Raw genomic sequence first — 17629 nt, forward strand, 5'->3', positions numbered from 1 at the left:
TCTCAAGATAACTTACCCGGATAATCTGTAAAAATCTGCACAAGCTAATAAACCTATATTTGACCTTTGAAAGTTTTTGATTCGAACGTCACTAGTGCATCTTGTAGACAAAAACGCGCGTCTAGCCTACAAAATGTTAGGTCTTTGATTAGAATTTTTCACACGCTATTCTGACGTGTTTTAAATTACAATTAGTATAAGCATTTGTCCATGTAATATTTATTTTTTCAATTTGTGGTGTTATAGGCTCCTTTTTAACAATCGAATGACCCATGAGCCTCTTCAAGAACAGATGCAACTATATTATTTTCACAAGGGTTATCAGTGCCAGCTAATTTCTGTGCCCATTTTTTATGGAATAAAAAGCATCATTTAGTTCAAACACAAATTTGCAGATTCAGATAAATGACTTAAATATAGACGGGTCTTTCTAATTATCCCCCTTAGTATTGCACGTGTCCGCACGAGGTCATCGGTGTCCGGTCGCCATTAAGGTCGTGAAACATTGTAAACATTAGAGAAAGCACGCTATCTGAACACGCACAATGTTATTGTTGATACAACCAAAATGAATGATCTGAATCCACCAGGCTAAGATAAAATAACAACATGGGCAGACGATATGAGGTTATGGCCAAATGTTATGGACGGTGATGTGTACAACTTTTTAATTTCGTCAAAAGCTGTCGATGGTCAAGAAATTAAGAATTTCAAAAGCCTGCACAGTTATAATTACTTTCAAAGTTGAAATGTCGGATCTATAATGCACCATGTTTATACTGACAATACGTTTTTAATGAGGGCAGAAGTCCGTTCTTCTCAAACAGTATCGAGAATGAACAGTGTATATGTACATTCTACACAAGATGGCACAGTGATAAATGGACGGTGTTCGTGTATGACAGGCCGATGTCATTCGTGTAGTCATGTTGGGGCTCTTCTTTGGAAATTGGAACATGCTGTGAGAAATAGTCTTACGGGGATTGCCTGCACTGATGAAAGTGCACAATGGAATAAAGGGACCACCAGGAATGTGGAACCAAAGGCACTTTCCAATATAACATTTAAGAAGCCCAAGGTTGGTGAAACTGTCATGGAAAATAATGAAGATTCTGTGCCAAACATTCGTGAAACTCCTTTATTTTCCTCAGATGCGGAATTCAAAGCAGCTATGTCGAAACTGTTCGATATGAAGGGAACAACTGTTTACAAAAGTTTTACTTGTACACCTATGTCAAATGTGATTATTCAAGAGGAGCATGGTGAACATATTTCTGTTAGTGCATGTAGGAAATGTTATGCCTTTTTCAACAAATATATTGAACTTAATGACACAAAAAGGAAAAACTTGGAACTTGAATACTTATGTTTTTGGTATACGGTTAGGTTTACATGTACCTTGTAGTGCATAATAGCTCAATCAATCACACACGTTATAAAACTAGTGAGTAAATAATTCATTTTGAATTAAATGCTTATTTAGTAAACACTCTTCTGAAAAAAAAAATATTAAATTTCTCTTCTTATGTTAATAATTATCTCATATTAATGAGATAACACATTGGTATGCAATGTTGATGTTTGAACAAGAAGACTTCATAGACATGTGTGTAATTTACTAGGGATAATCACAGTTGGAAAGGCAAACAGTGTTTCACTTCAGGAGACCCACAATTCCGACTTTGATAAGTCCATATGCTTATAATTCGATACAATTTAATAATAAAAAGTTATGAACAGGTCTAGAATTACCAGTATATATGATTAAATATACAATTATCTTTTATTTTTCACTTGTTCATAACAATAATAATAATTATAATAATAATAAGGAAAGACCAGGAATTATCGTCTCCAAGCTAGTTTACACACTCACATTTAATGTTGTTCCAAGACAGGAGATTGGGTCCATTGTTCATTGAAGACTGTTTGATGATTTAATCTTAACTTTTATTGTTGGGTTGCAGTCTCATTGATATATATCACACTTCCTGAATTATTTCATTCAAGTCAATTATGGAAATCAATTAATTAAAATAAAACATTTTGAGGGTTGAATAAAAATGTAATAAAAAACAAACGAAGGACGAAAAACACAATTTACAATGTAATTAGATTCAATCCGTATCTACATTGACATCCCGTATTAAATCTGATCTCAAATTTACCAATGCGGCACAAACAAAAAGAATGTCATCAAAATTCTTTAAAGACGACACTCGTACAGTTCCACTTAAAATTTTAAACACTTTCAGTCTCCTAATAGCACGCTCTACATGTATTCGTACATGTGCAATACGTCTAATAGCTTCGGAAATAAACATGATTTGTCAATGTGGAGATATTCCAACTAAATATTTTGCGGTATTGTGCGACTTGTAATTACTGAAAGTTTCACTTCTAGTTTTCAAGTTCGTAGTTCGTTGTATAAATGTTTCGGCACAGTCTATTATGACAGTGGTGCGAGGTTAATTTCCTCGGAAAGATTCGGGACAACATGCTCGTATTGTTTCCCTCGGCAACCATGCGACTAAATCCTTAAGTTTTTCTGCAAGGACTGGCATCCAAGCATTAACATTTTACAGCTAAACTTTTAGAAATTCCAAATCTACGAGCTAAGTCATCAAACAGCAAGTTTAATTTAAGTTTCATCAACTCTAGGAGTAACTGGTCGGCGAGTTCAAGTTGAAAGTTAAATGTATTTACTTCTGACATAACCGCTGCTAACGTAAAGAACACTTCTTTACTTACACCAGTATATAACAAAGAGTCACTGTCCGTTACTATACTTATTTTTGCGGACATAGCGCTGCTTTCAATTTTGACTTGAACCCCCTTTTCTTCAGTCAACACCGTATTCGTTTGGGTAAAGGTATTCTGTGTGTCCGTCCAGGGTTTTGAATACATGTGATCTTGTGAAATCATATAATCAGAATCGACATATTGTGTTCCAACTGATGCCGTAGGTGGATTAACAACATTAAAATCACAAAAAATTTCTGGAAGCTGTTCAGAATTAGACGGTCCTTCAGCCTGATTAATGTCAACACACATCTCGGTACTACTGCTTTCCACCGGTAAACGTTTTCTTTTTCTACTTTCGGGTTCTTGTCTCGACAGTTTAGGTCTACGGGGGGTTTCTGGCTTTCATACCCAAGATTTAATTTCGGAAAAGGATTTTGTTCAGTCGGAGCACCGTCTAAAAGTGATCCGAGCATACGAATACTTGTTTTAGAAGTGTTTTTCTATCTAAAGCTTTTATCCACTGCAATCGTTTTGTCTCATTAGCAGACATAACATGTAGTTTAAATGGAACCAAATAAGAACAGTCTTCGTGATTTTGTCCATGTAATTCACAAAAGGATACTTTCCAATCATTTAATTTACGACGATTATTAGAACTTCCATTAACAGCACAAGAATTTCCACCCCCTTTCGTATATTTATCGTTATTTGCCATGGTCATATGTACATGAAATATGTGAAAGAAAAACGTTATAAATGACCGATAATTATATAGACTATATAGATTATTGATTGCACGTGCGTTATCATTCACGAGTGCTATGGCCGACGTACCACGTGACCTCTTAATGGCAGTGCACATGTTTTGGAGATAAGACATGGATAAACCTGTCTATAAGGAAATGTGCAATTGAGATGCCAGAAGCTATGAAAAGGAATATTGACTAGTCCACTTTAATACACCATGAATGGAAGGAATATCTACGTTTCTTCTGAGTAATCGCAGCCTGAGATGAAAGAGGAAACCCGGTAACTTTACTGAACAAACTGTTCGGATCATTATAAGGGGTGACTTGATAATTTAATTTTGACCACTATCCCGCTGCAAATATATATGAAAAAAGTTAAATTGTAATATATTATTTGTACAAAAAAGTCTTCGCCTATTTCAAACATATACATGTTATACTAGTGTAAACATAGTAAAATCTAATAATATTCAATGTTACAATATTAGGTACAATATCATTGCCGAAACTAGAGCCAACAACTGAATAACTGACCGTGTCAGATATAATAACATTATAGATACTAGTGTCGTGTCAACATCCAAACCGGCCTGCTACAATATAAAAACAAATATTAAGGTTACATCCCAAACAGTTCATGTTTATTTAAATATCTCTATAGATATAAAGGCCTTGTCTAAGACGCATCAAGCAAAACAGCCACATTCAGCGAACCAAACCGTTGAATATCGTATTCTTTTCAGAACATCAAATGTTTATCATGTTTATCAGATGGTGGAAACAACCAATTATTTGAAATGATCCATACTTGGGGAAAAACGCATCTAATGCTTCAGATTAAGGTTACCAAAATGATGAGTTGATTTTAAAAACATTTCAATTCAAATCCCTAGCAAATATGTCAATCAAAAATGGATACCACATTTGAAAAATATTTATGTTACTCCCAAGTTCCCACATTTTAATAAGTTAATAAGTGCCTACCTCTCATATATTCCAGTGAACTTGAATTTAATGATACGATCGATGCTTTATTTTTTGATTTTTTTTTTGCCATGATATTGACACAAATGGATGACTTCAAAGTAGAATCTATTACACACGTAATGATTACAACTTTCAATTGTTAAATTCCCATTCCTCAGCAGTAATATACAATTTGCTCCATCGAATGGCGTTGACATATCTCGGTTAATACGTTACGCCAGTGCAATGTCACACTACTGATTTCATATTCAGGAGTATGTTCCTTACACAAATATGCCTCCTAAAAAATTCATGAAGAAGAACGACTGATATCGACACGACATATGTTTTACGATCACCGTCACGAATTGGTTGACTGCTTCTTGATCGATTCATGATATTTGAGCACCAGTTATCTGTTGTTGCCTTGATTTGATGCTGTAATCATCTTATTCATTTTCTTCTCTAGGAATTCATGAATATCAATTGATACCCCATTCGCGATTGAAAATGAAAAAAAAAAAAAAAGATTTTGCGATTATGCTAACATTTTCTGTTTATACTTTCCGAAGTAACAATTTTGACACATTTTTTAATGTCAATAAACAACTTTACAGTTTTTCCTGAGGAAAACTGATGAAAGAAAATAATCGCATACTCCATTGCTTTAAGCTTTCACCAAGTAGAGCTTTGTTCCATTTCACTAATTTCATAATTCATTTATAATCTTGCTTTCTATCTCAACAGTATATGCAGAAGTGGCTATATCAATGGCATCTGTTTGAATAACAGCAGCTGATTCACTGTAATAACCTTATTTAGAGCCATCAATCACGGTGATATTTTCTTACCAGAACTCTGATGAAACTTCTTATGGTTTGCATCCTGAAATGAGCTTATCAAATCCCGTTCTATTTTCTATTTCGATATAATAAAATTTTAAAACGATTCTTGCCACATTTCCGATTACTGGAGTCATAGAAATATCTCTGCCTATAAGCTGAGCTAAATATCAAGCCGTAATATACGGGAAATTAGCCAAAAAAACATTAAATGAAGAAAATAAATTGTCAACTACGTGTTGATTGATAGATAAATTGAGTTATTTTGGTTTCCATAATATAACTAATTATTCTAGCTCAGTAGCAGTGTTGTATATAATCTTCTCCTCGTTTATAAGGAATCCAGGACCCACCAAGGACCTTTTGACAAAGGGCGACTGCTCATTACCTTTTTTTCCCAAAGAGACCCATGCCGAATCCATCATCTAAATTCGAAACAACTTTTTTTTTCATTTTTACGCCAAATTTTACTAGTGGCCTTAAACAATTGGCTGAAAATTTACGAATCAGTTGTAATTACAAAAGCTTATACGATATAACAGTAAAATTTACCTTCCCACTGAAACCCTAAGAATGTATGTTGCTGTGGGCAGATATTCATGTGAAAATAACCAGACTTCAGGTCAAACACATTTTTTGTCAAAATATGGTAAAGTGATCTTCCAGTCCTTGAAAAAAATTTTGTAGTACTTAATGTGTTTGTTCAATTGACTCATATTTAAAATAAGTCGTTTCTAACTTTTGAGTAGCGGTGTGCTTGCCGTTGTGACAAACGCAGAATTCTGCAGTGCTGATTTATTATTTTTATGCTACATATTAAAAGGTGTCTCTATAACAGGGATAACATAACCGTCCTTGAAAGCGCCAAGAACAAAAGGACTCTCATCTACATTGTACGTTCTCCATATAATTTACAGCACAACTAATCTACATTTTCTGTTTTAAATTAGTCCTATGACTGACAATTGTCTAAAAAGAAACTTGTATCAGAAATTTTCTATAAAATCATTATCATAATAACAGACTGAAAGTTACTACATTGTAGTAGTAGTTAATCAAAAACTTATCAATGACAACGGTTGAAGAGTAAGTGCAAGACCTGCATTACGATGACTTCTGAAAGGTTAGGGAGCTGCTATGGATTTCATTAGGTTGGTAAACCAATGATCTTGCTGTGTGAGACTTTAATAAACTATTGAATCTAAAGTTGTGTGCAGTAGTTGCACTTGTCGAGTGTTCACAGATTGAAATACTAAGGATTTTCTACCAGGAATAGATTACCTAAGCTGTATTTGGCAAAACCTTTCGGAATTTTGGGTCCTCATTGCTCTACAACTTCCTACTTTATTTGACCTTTTTAACTTTTTTTTTTTTCGAGCGGCATTTGATTAATATTTTGTAGACAAAACACGCGTCTTGTATGAGTTTAAATCTGGGGTTTTTTCTGCTACTGGTGTATAACGTTGCTGTAACCCTATTTTCTGTGGATTATATGATATCATCAATAATTCGAAATTTATTCACCTCTTTTTTATACTTTCTATTCTTATGGTAGTTTTTTATAACAATAATGAGCTTTATAAAATGTATCATCATACGAACCAATCTGTGTGGTCACAAGCCAATCGGTATTGGCTGAAAAATCGTCGATGTTGGACAGGTCGGATGAAAAATTAATGTCTTTTTCTTGGGTTTTTTTTTTTCACACACATGGCTGAATTGATGATGTCAAGTGTCTGAAGTTTGGGAGTAATCGGAAATTTTGCTGTCAACACCGTGTAGCATGTAATTGTGCAGATAATTTATCGACATTGTCATGTTTGAAACATTTTTTCGGTACCAATGCCTTTATCACGGCCACGTGATCGCTATGTAATTAAAAATCATTGATTATGACACGCGTTGGATTCTATAACCTACAAAATGCCGATTCGTCAGGTTTTGACATACCCAAATTACATGAAACGTGTTTTAAGACAAATGTGTATTGATTTATTTTCAGAAAAAAAATCGTGTCATGTCTCCTTTAACTTGTCTATAAGCTCAAGAACATTTCTAAAGGCGTGCGTATTTGAAGATAGAATGACTTTGCATTGCTTATAATAGGTTTCTTATACATCCTCGTTTTAGGTTTATGAGTGTCTTGATTTTTTTTTTGAGATGTCTTCCTTAATCTTTCGTTTGAGACTGTCCGGATCTATAAAATTGTCTTGAAGTGGTATGAGGTATCAACGAAAATAAAATAAGTTTTAGCTGCTGCAGAATCCTTTTGTTGGGATATATATTTCCTGCAAGGAGAAGCTCTTTGTTCAGTTCTAAGCATTTAAGACGATTCAGACAAATTACGACTAGTTCAAAAAACGATACTGTATTATCGTAAAGGCGAACCTCGAATGACAATCTATACTTCCAATACAATAATTTAGCACTTACAAATTCTAGCATGAAATTGTCATGACAAGTAAACGTATTACCTGAACCGGTAATACCTAACTGTGTATACAATTAAATTAAACATAAACAAGCTTTGAACTAAGCACATTTGCTTCAAGTAAACAAATACACGTGTTCAAGAGCAACATTTATAAATACATTGTAACTGCGTACTTCTTTCTTCTGCTCCCATGGTAAAAATAAAGATTGCATAACAAAACATTTAATAACACAAGAATATGCATATCTGTTTTCCTTTGACCCTTTGTAACCATTAGACTAAGGAAGGTAACAAAACAAGACAATTGTAATCTGGTGTATATTTTCAAGCCTTATATGCAGTTTGTTACCATTGCATAATATTACTTGTGATATTCTTAATTGCCAGAAATAAACATAAACTAATGCAAATAATTATTATCTTTTTGCATCTTCTGTGTGTCCTCATCTAATAAATGCTCTTAGAAAAATATTTTAGCACTCAAGGGTCAGTGCAACTGGAAAATTTAACAATGCTTAATCAGGTCGTGTACACTACCTTATACGGGTATGCATAATTTAGAATACTAATGTTCCGCCAATATATAATTGTTTGTTTACATAATACTCAACTTGTTTTAGCTGGGTCAACGACCAATCCAAGTAATGAGTTGCAATGCATGATGGACTACTACGTGCTTACAACTTGTTGAGATTACATGTGTCTTGCTAATATGCAACGATTTTTTTCACAGAATGCCGGAAAAGTTATATTTTCTTCTTATGTGATTGCATTTACAGACCATGATATAAAGTATAAATGCTGTGCTAAGATTATTGAATAAGTGTTTCAGTCCTAAGAAAATAGTGTTTGAAATATTCGAACATTAGCAATTTATATTTCGAATCGATAAACAAAGGTTTCAGACATTTTTAAAGTCTCATTTGTCGGGGAAATGCAAATGCGGAAAAAAAACTCCCACTATAAATAATCAACATCTATCTATATAATTATCATCTATCTATATATTTATACATTTGAGATTTCAGACATTCATTCATGGGACTATAGCAACCAAACGACACCAAACTTTAAAAGATGATAAGTTGTACCTCGTTTAAACAATGTTTTTTTTTAGATAAATTTTCACAATTTAATACATTTGAAATATCTAGTATTTAGAAACAGTTGTATTTGCATTCATATTTCGAAAACGGGAGGCTCCTAACTTTTCAGATCTCATAAAATTTGGAAAGCGAGTGTCAAGTATCCGTGTGACGCACTCACAATTTTTTTTCTTTTTTGAACAAAATTCAAATAGATTTAATGATATATAACCTACATCATTGCAAAGGTCAACACAAGGGCCATTGTCCAAAAAACGAGTGCTGCAAGCTAGAGATGATCCGGAAGTGTTTTCATGAGAAAGTGTGTTCTAGTGTTACCACATGCACTGAAAATTGCACTACCATTGTCTTACTGTAAATACTAATTGTCTTTGTAACTGTGTAATAAGTTTATGAGTTTATAGTTTTCAGACTTGAGATTAATAACAAGTATTTTATTTTATTAACTTTTGCACGTTTTGTGTCTTTAAATAATAAACCATCCCATTTAATATCCCTTACTTGTGCCAAATACACGTGTACAAGTATATGAGGTCATTTGACATTTTTAAAACTACGGAATAGGAATCAAATGAGGTGTGGTTTTATGCCAAGGAGACAGCAACGAAACCATAAAAATAAACCAAAAAACAACTAAGGGTAATCATAAAGTCTTCAACAATAGACAGGTTTCCCAGTCGATATAACATACATATATAGTCTGTGCACATGAATTATGCGCATGTCTTTAAACATGTTAAAGCCATGGTGTTTTGCAGCCTGTAATGCTCGATACCAAGTAGGACTTCTGTGTCGTATTCTCTGTCCTTCATGAAATAGCATTCATTTTTAATGGGAAAAATTAAGAATATTTGATACGAAAATTCCAAGAGCAATCAGTATCATGTAACCCATTCCTTTAAATTATGTTAACTAGTTTTAAAGAGCTTGGAGTTTTACTGGACAATGGACAGTTACTTATTAATTTCACGTGAAATGAATGCACAGCTACAGTGCATAACAATATAGAAAACCTGTTCTTTACTACTTTGACAAGACGAAAATAAACATGAATGTTTTTAAATCTGAGCATGCAAATTGACGATTATGATATAAACATTATATTTATAACTTTAGATGAATAAAAAACAATAAACAAGAGATTCCGAGATACAATACAAAAAGACACCTTTCAACCAAATTCCACGTTTTCATGTGTGATAGTTCACTCGTAGTAGTCCACAATGCAGTGTGGTTCATTGTGTCTATTAGTCAATTTCTCACAGACAATGTTTACATTTTGTATTTGGGAAATAACTATGCAGAAGTATTATGACGTCAGGATGCTAGTAGTCCCAACCTGTTAATAATCAAGATGTTGATAAAATTATTTTGTAATTTCATTAATGAAAGAATCATATCATATTTACTTCTGACATAACTAAATATGCATTCTTTTTCCAAAGGTTAAATGGGCTGCAGAAATGTGGTCTCAAGGACTTCTCCATACTGGCAGGAAGCTTCAAGCTAAAAATGAGTGTCCCTATGGATTTGTGAGATGTATAAATATATGCAACCACTTCCAGATTAGGAATATAATATCGGATGCATCCTGCAGGGAGAGTGCAACTTTTTTCATGCCGCTGTCGATATGTTCCCTTCATCTAAATCTGCCCATTTTGCAAAACCTAGATTGCATTAAATATTGATTTGTTAACGGCTTGAAAATAAAATAAAATTGCCACTGGACTTTGAACAAACAGCATTTGATCTTTTTCTATTTATATCATTATAAATATCTAAATATGATTTCTGGTGAATAGACTGCAAGCATTTCTGTGTTTAATTTTTATTACTATGGACAAAATAATATGACATGCAGAAAAATCAAATGTATTTCTTTATCGTTAACAAACATTATTTGAACCATTCTTAATGGTACATACATAACATAGTGATAGAAATCATAGAATAGAAATGAATGAAAGGAAGGAAGAAGATACAAATGCAAAATGTTTACAAAGCAACAGAATGAAAAAAAGGGAAGTTACATAATAGACCATGTTAACATATCTATGAATAAAACTACATTATTGCCAAATATTATATAGATGGTAGTTATTTATTCATAATTAGAGGCTCAAAGAGTCCTGAAAATAATAAGACCTGTTAGTCTTAAATAATTACAAAATTATCAATTATAACCTTTTTAGACTCCTTAACCTAAAATGGCAGAAATGTAATCAACATACTGCTATAAAATAAACTCATCATAGATACCAGGATGCAAATTTTGTACCGCAGACATGCGCCAAAATTCTTATACACAAAAAGAATTAATGTATGTCTACAATGTTGCAGATCAAAATAGTTTTTCAAATACATAGTTTTTAAAGTAAATATGTACAACAACATTTTATAAATTACAAACCAAAGTTTTGTAAATAATAATATATATACAAATCAGAACAATATTGCACCTTTCAATAAAAAAAACAGGTTATTGTATATGCATAAATTTGGAAATATCTTTCTTAAGATAATGCCCTTCAGAGAAAGGTTAAATCTTTCCTCATGAACAATAAATATCCTAGTTCATTCGATGATAAGCAGTTGTATTTCCTTAAAACAAAACTGACATTGTTAAAACATTATTTAAAAAAAAGAATGTGTCAAAGTTACCTGCAGTTTTGTTTTAGTTGTTTAATACTTTTTTTAATTAGATCTACATGTATTTGAAAAAATACAGTGTTTAAAGGGTTTTTTTTAAATAATAATTTAACAGCAAAAGGTTTGATAAAATAATTTTAAAAAAAGCAACATATAGTAGGTTCTAGAGCAAATCTCGCACACCAAAATTTCATAAGAAGGAAATCACCTATTCAGTTTGGATAGACTTTAATTAAATTTAATTACATTCTTAAAAAGTATTAACAACAAAATGAAACTAAAGCATTTTGTTAGACTATAACACTGGCAAGAGTTTTTGCTGTAGAAATAACTTTATTTCTTTGTTTGGTCTTTTACACGACTTAAATTTAAGTATGATCAAATAAATCACAAAATGGAATTATTTCTTTTATTTTTTTTACAAACTTTCATACTTCACCTATCACTGACAAGTAATAAAAATACAAGACATATGAAAGATTCCAGTTGTTGACTGTAGACTAGCAAATAAAAACAAGTCATAACAGATTCTTAAGCAAGTCTTATAAAATATTCCATTGGTCAAAAGTTGACTAGCCAATAAAACAAGTCATATAAAAGATTCCATTTGTTGTCTGTTTACTAGCGAATTAAAACAAGACATTTATAAGATTCCATATGTTGACCAATAAATTAGTCATTTTTTATGTGTTATAACAAAAATAATAATCAACTATGCCAAACAAACAAGATACGCCTGTCCTGTGCATATTAAAATTGTTGAAAGAATAAAATGTAATACTTTAGAAGGCATTTACTCCATTCATTAAGATGGCCCTGCAAAAAAAACCTCAAACCAGAAAATTTTCCAAATAAAAAGTTGCTTACTAACACTAAACAGAACAAACAGCTTAGTTTAAAGTTACTAAATAATACACCCAAGAATACTCAGTTTAGAGCTAAGTAAAAGCTTGATTTGCAAAAAATTACCTTAAATCTGACGGTTAATACCCAATAATTCTATAAAGACTAACCTAAAAAAAAAATTTTTTTAAATGAATCAAATATTCCATACAAGTTTCATAATTTTTCTAGCTATTATATGACATGTAGACATCTGACTGACAGATGGACAACAGTATAGCATAAAAGGTCCTGTTTATGACAAGGGTGTACAAATAGAAACATGTTTTTGTTAAATGGCAGTGCAAACATATGAATCTTTAAATCTCCCTACAACTATTGCATATCAACAATTAAGAACACAATTTGGTGAAATCTGCTGAAATTATCATGCTGCCTATATAATTTAAGGATGTTTGCTACTCTGTTTTAAAATAAAAAGTTTTTGAAAAGACTGTTATAAATTGAAAGTATATGAATAAAGGAATTTAAAAAGCAGAAAATATAGAAGGATTCATGTGCTTGTTTTCGAGATATAAGCCATTGAAAATTTGATGGGAAGTGATTCTCTCTAGCTTTTTCATACATTTAACCTTTTTTCTTTCAAAAACTATGAAAAAATAACAAGGATTTTAGAAGATTTTCAAAAATGGCTTTTTAAAATATATGTCATAAAATTATGGAAAGAAAAGTAGGGGTTTGTTGGCAAAATTTTTAATGGCACTACATAGATAAACCAGAGGATTCTGAATATCTGGCAAAAATTCAAAAACAAAAGGAGCAAACATCCTTAATTTTTTGAACTAAATCTATCAATATATTTATTGTATTGTATCTTCAACAAGTGACAATAATGCAAGATTTATTAACGTGGTTAATTTTAGGTTGGAGCAGTATATAATGCAATATTCAACACTATTGGAATATTTGTCATAATTTACACTTAATTTAAAAAGTTTGAATTAATTTCTGAATTTAAACATGACCCTTTAATATTAATATACAATTCAAAAAATTCATTCTGTGATGAAAAAAAATCTAATCGCATCACACATTTCACATAAAACAAATTATACATTACAGAGAAAATAATCTTTCTAACTTCTAATAATTAATAAAATCAAAATTGGTTTTGGAAAGGATGTTTTTTCACTAATTCTATTGTTGTTTGCCTACAAGTTAATTATCACAAATATTATGCAATACGACATTACAAACAAAATCTCCTACTCTTTTTGAATGTTTGGATGTTTTTAAAACTATGAGTAAATGTAGTTTCATAAATAAAATACATGAACCAGTTGCTTAACCTGATAATATATATCTGGCATGAACCAGTTGCTTAACCTGATAATATATATCTGGCATGAACCAGTTGCTTAACCTGATAATATATATAATTCTTTGTTATACTGTACTCAATTTTACAACCACTCACACAATATCTTATTAATCAAATAATTAAACTTTTATACATGTCATGCCTATTCTTTAAATGTTAAATGTTTTAGATAAATAGAATGGTCACAAATTATACAATCATACATTTGTTTGCATTTAGAAAAGAATCATTGAAATTTTGGGCATCTATAAGCACCAGAACAAATGGTTGTCTGATTTTACAGATCAAAATAAATAAAGCATGAAACAAAATTACTTATCTTGCCTACTACAAATACTTAATATTATAATACAACCTATTTCTAACCTTTATTCACTCTTTCATATATTTCACAATATGGCACTAATTTGTGTGGGGTCCTTACTTTAAAAATTGTCTTAATTCTTTAACTATAAATAAACTTCATGTTTGATTTTACAGCTCTAAAAATATGAGGAATCCATCCAAAACTTAACATCCTCCATTCTTTTTCAAACCAAAGGCTTTCAGCATATCAAGTTCGAAAAATTTAAATAATTGTATTTTAAAAATGAGTTGGAATGTGTTTTTTGACTTATTTCATGAAAATAAAAATGAAAACAAAAACTTGATCAATTGAAAAAAAAAATTGGTTAAGATTCAAATCAGTCCTGATAATTAACTTGTCAAATATGCACATAAAAACTCATCATAAACATACACAGGGATTTTTTTTTTAAATAAATAAATGAAAACCAGATAATCAATCTTTATTAGTTTATAAGGTTTTTTAGCATTTCATACTCCAGCTCTGCCTAAAAATATGTCTTTGGATAAAAATATTTTAAAAACCAAAAGTATAAAGCAAAAGACAAATGTGTTGAGTAAAAGGAATTCGGGTTTAAATAAAGAAATTATCAACTGCCATTGAAGGTAAAAACTATATAAAAAAAAAAAAAATAACTGACAAATGTTTTTACCTGGGTTTATTTTTATGAATAAATTCTGATGCCATTTATTATTACTGAAGCATCATAGAATAAAATATGAAATAGCCTTACCAAAGGCTTACTGAAATTTTACACAATGTGTTTATATCATTCCATAAAAAATTTTAAGTTGGGACTATTCTATCTAAAAAAATGAATTAATGAGAACCATATAATCATATGCATGACATGAACCAATCTTTATGACTCCAGTGAGTGAAATAAAAATATAGTCAATAAAATTTAATAAGGTTAAGAATTTCATTAACAAGCTCTGTCTAAAAAATTATATTTGGGTAAAATATTTTTAACTCAAAAAATTAAAAAAGACAAAAATGAGAAAATTAAAATGATTTCCTGAGTTGAAGATCTTCAAAATAAAGATGTTTTAGCTGCCATTGAAGATAAAAATTTCATCTTAAAATATAACAGAAATATGTTTTTACAGGGTTTTTTGATATGAATAAAATTTAATGTCATTTTTTGTTATGGAAGCATTGTAAAATATTACCGGTATATAAAACAGCATTACCTAAGAATTTTCATGGATTTTACATTAGTGTGTTGTTCAAATCTATCCATATTTTTAAATGATCCTTCAAAACGATCGTGTTTGAATATGCTATGATTGTCTTAATTTATACAATAAAATATTTTATGTTAGGACTATTCTATCTAAATATAAACCACATCTCAGGAATGCATTTAGGAATACTTTGCATCCTTGGTAAAAATCAAAATTCAACTCTGTGACAGTCTATTATTATATGCAAAGTTTATGTTCAAATGAAAAAGTTCTTATTATTTCATTTTTTTCCAATATTAATTTAACATGTGTACTGTCATCTAATCCCTAAAAATACGACATTCATGATTTAAAATATATTTATAAACACAGTTCTTATGGGTAATATTTAAATTTGTATCACATTTTGGTTGATTTTAAAATTAATTTTAATTTATAAAAATATAACATATAAACATAGTTTTCACTATTGATACACTTATTTGGGCTAGATATCATTTGGCTACAATGCAAAGAAGGTGAAATAACATAAAATTATTGGTCCCTTTAATAAAAAAAATTACATTGTATAAAAAAAAACTGTCAATAACATACATCAGATGAGCATAACACTTTAGTCTGTCAGATATGAGTAATAATATACTTTAAGTTCTTGTAACATATGTATTTTAGGCCTTCTTGCACTTGCACTAAACAATTATCTAATAAAGCTTCCAACACTATCTCAATTTGAAACCTTCTCATTATTGAGCAACAGCCTTATCCAAAATCATGTTGCCACAAATTTGTTTTTATAAAAATGTTAATATGAGTCAAATATCTATTTGGGTAAGAGTGTTGCTCATATTAAATTCATCAAACATTATAAGTAAAAGGACCACTGTTTGTCAAATATATCCTATTTGACATAATTTCATCATAACATGGACATCAGAAATGACACTTCTAGACTATATAGCAATCACTGTTTCCTTACCATGATCATTTTCATAATTGTGAAAAAGAATGACAGATTTTTCTACTTAGACCTACAGGGAAGTGTTTTATCTTAAACTTTACGTTCTTTGTCAACTTTTTTTTTGGGAACCCATTGCATTCAAATATAAAAAACTCAGTAAAACTGTTGCATATTTCTAAGTGTAAGTGAGGGATGAACATGATTGACCATGAAAATTTTGGTTGTTAAATTCCTGTATAAACAATGTGTAAAAAAAGGGATGAACGTGAAAAAAGAAATGCATATAAAGTATTGTTAATACTGATAAAGTTATTTCCTATGATCATCTGAAAATGATAGTTACTACACTTTGTAGTTTTCCCAGTAAGGGGCATTTTGATACCTTCTCCTTCATTATGAAATGTATATCTAACAACTGAGTTAATATGCTATATACATGTTATGAAGATTGTAATAGTATCAAATATACAAATATACAAAATAGCACATCTTTGTAAATATACATGCCTATAAATATACAATTCATCTAAAAATATTTCAATTATTTCCAGGTTTTCAAATATTTGTTTTGAAAGCCTCTAGCTTAGCTTTCTTCTTTAATTACTTACTGAAGATTTAATTACATACAAAAAAAAATCAAAGTGATTGTGAGCCAGGGATGGGCACGATTACTGACAAATTTAATCGATTAATAATCGATTACATGAAGGTATTTTGTGCAATCGATTAATAATCGATTACTCAGATTTTTGTATGTAATCGATTGCAATCGATTACTTTATCAAAAGTAATTACATTACTTTTCGATTACTGTCAATTACATGCTTCAAAATTTAAAAAAAAAAAAAATTAAGTTAAACACTATCATGTTGGTCAACGTTTGTATAGTAGATGTTTAGAACTTTACCAAAAAAAAAACAGCATTTAAATCATTGTTTCCAAATTATAAGTTGACAGTTGTTATCTAGATGGAATCTCTTACTGAGGATCAGAATTATTAAAAAAATCTTGAAATTTGACTTTCAACATGAATTAGAGATGACATTGCATTCCATCAATCACTTATATATATGTTTAAAGTTTTTTTTCAATAATTTTGCTTTCGTACTGACTTAACTTAGCTTTTTTGTTTTTATTCATTAAAAGCAGGTATATTTTAGCATAGTTATTTACAATGTTGGAAGTTTTCTCAGAAGAAAATATAAAAAAAGTAGAATTATTAATTAGTTCAGCTAATTTTAAGGATCAAAATTTATAATTATAATGACAAACATGATTTAATCCTTTTGTAAAAAAACAAATTAATTATAGGTTATAAAACTGCCAATGGAGTACAATTTATAACCTGGGGCAAAATAATGTAAATCTCCATCTTAATTAGACAAACAGTAATTGAAATAAAAACAAAGTATGTGTCTTATAT

At 30.4% G+C, this 17629-nt stretch overlaps 1 long non-coding RNA gene across 1 annotated transcript; it reads right to left on the minus strand.

Moving 5' to 3' along the window:
* Window positions 1-10703: 10703 nt before the first annotated feature.
* Window positions 10704-14516, minus strand: LOC127712661 (uncharacterized). The gene is made up of 2 exons (XR_007987232.1): window positions 13758-14516; window positions 10704-13683 (listed from the first exon to the last, which is right to left on the minus strand). It is a non-coding gene; the product is annotated as an uncharacterized LOC127712661 (long non-coding RNA).
* Between the last annotated feature and the right edge of the window lie 3113 nt (window positions 14517-17629).

Source organism: Mytilus californianus, unplaced genomic scaffold (assembly GCF_021869535.1).
Source record: "Mytilus californianus isolate M0D057914Y unplaced genomic scaffold, xbMytCali1.0.p SCAF_8, whole genome shotgun sequence".
Lineage (NCBI taxonomy): Eukaryota > Metazoa > Mollusca > Bivalvia > Mytilida > Mytilidae > Mytilus > Mytilus californianus.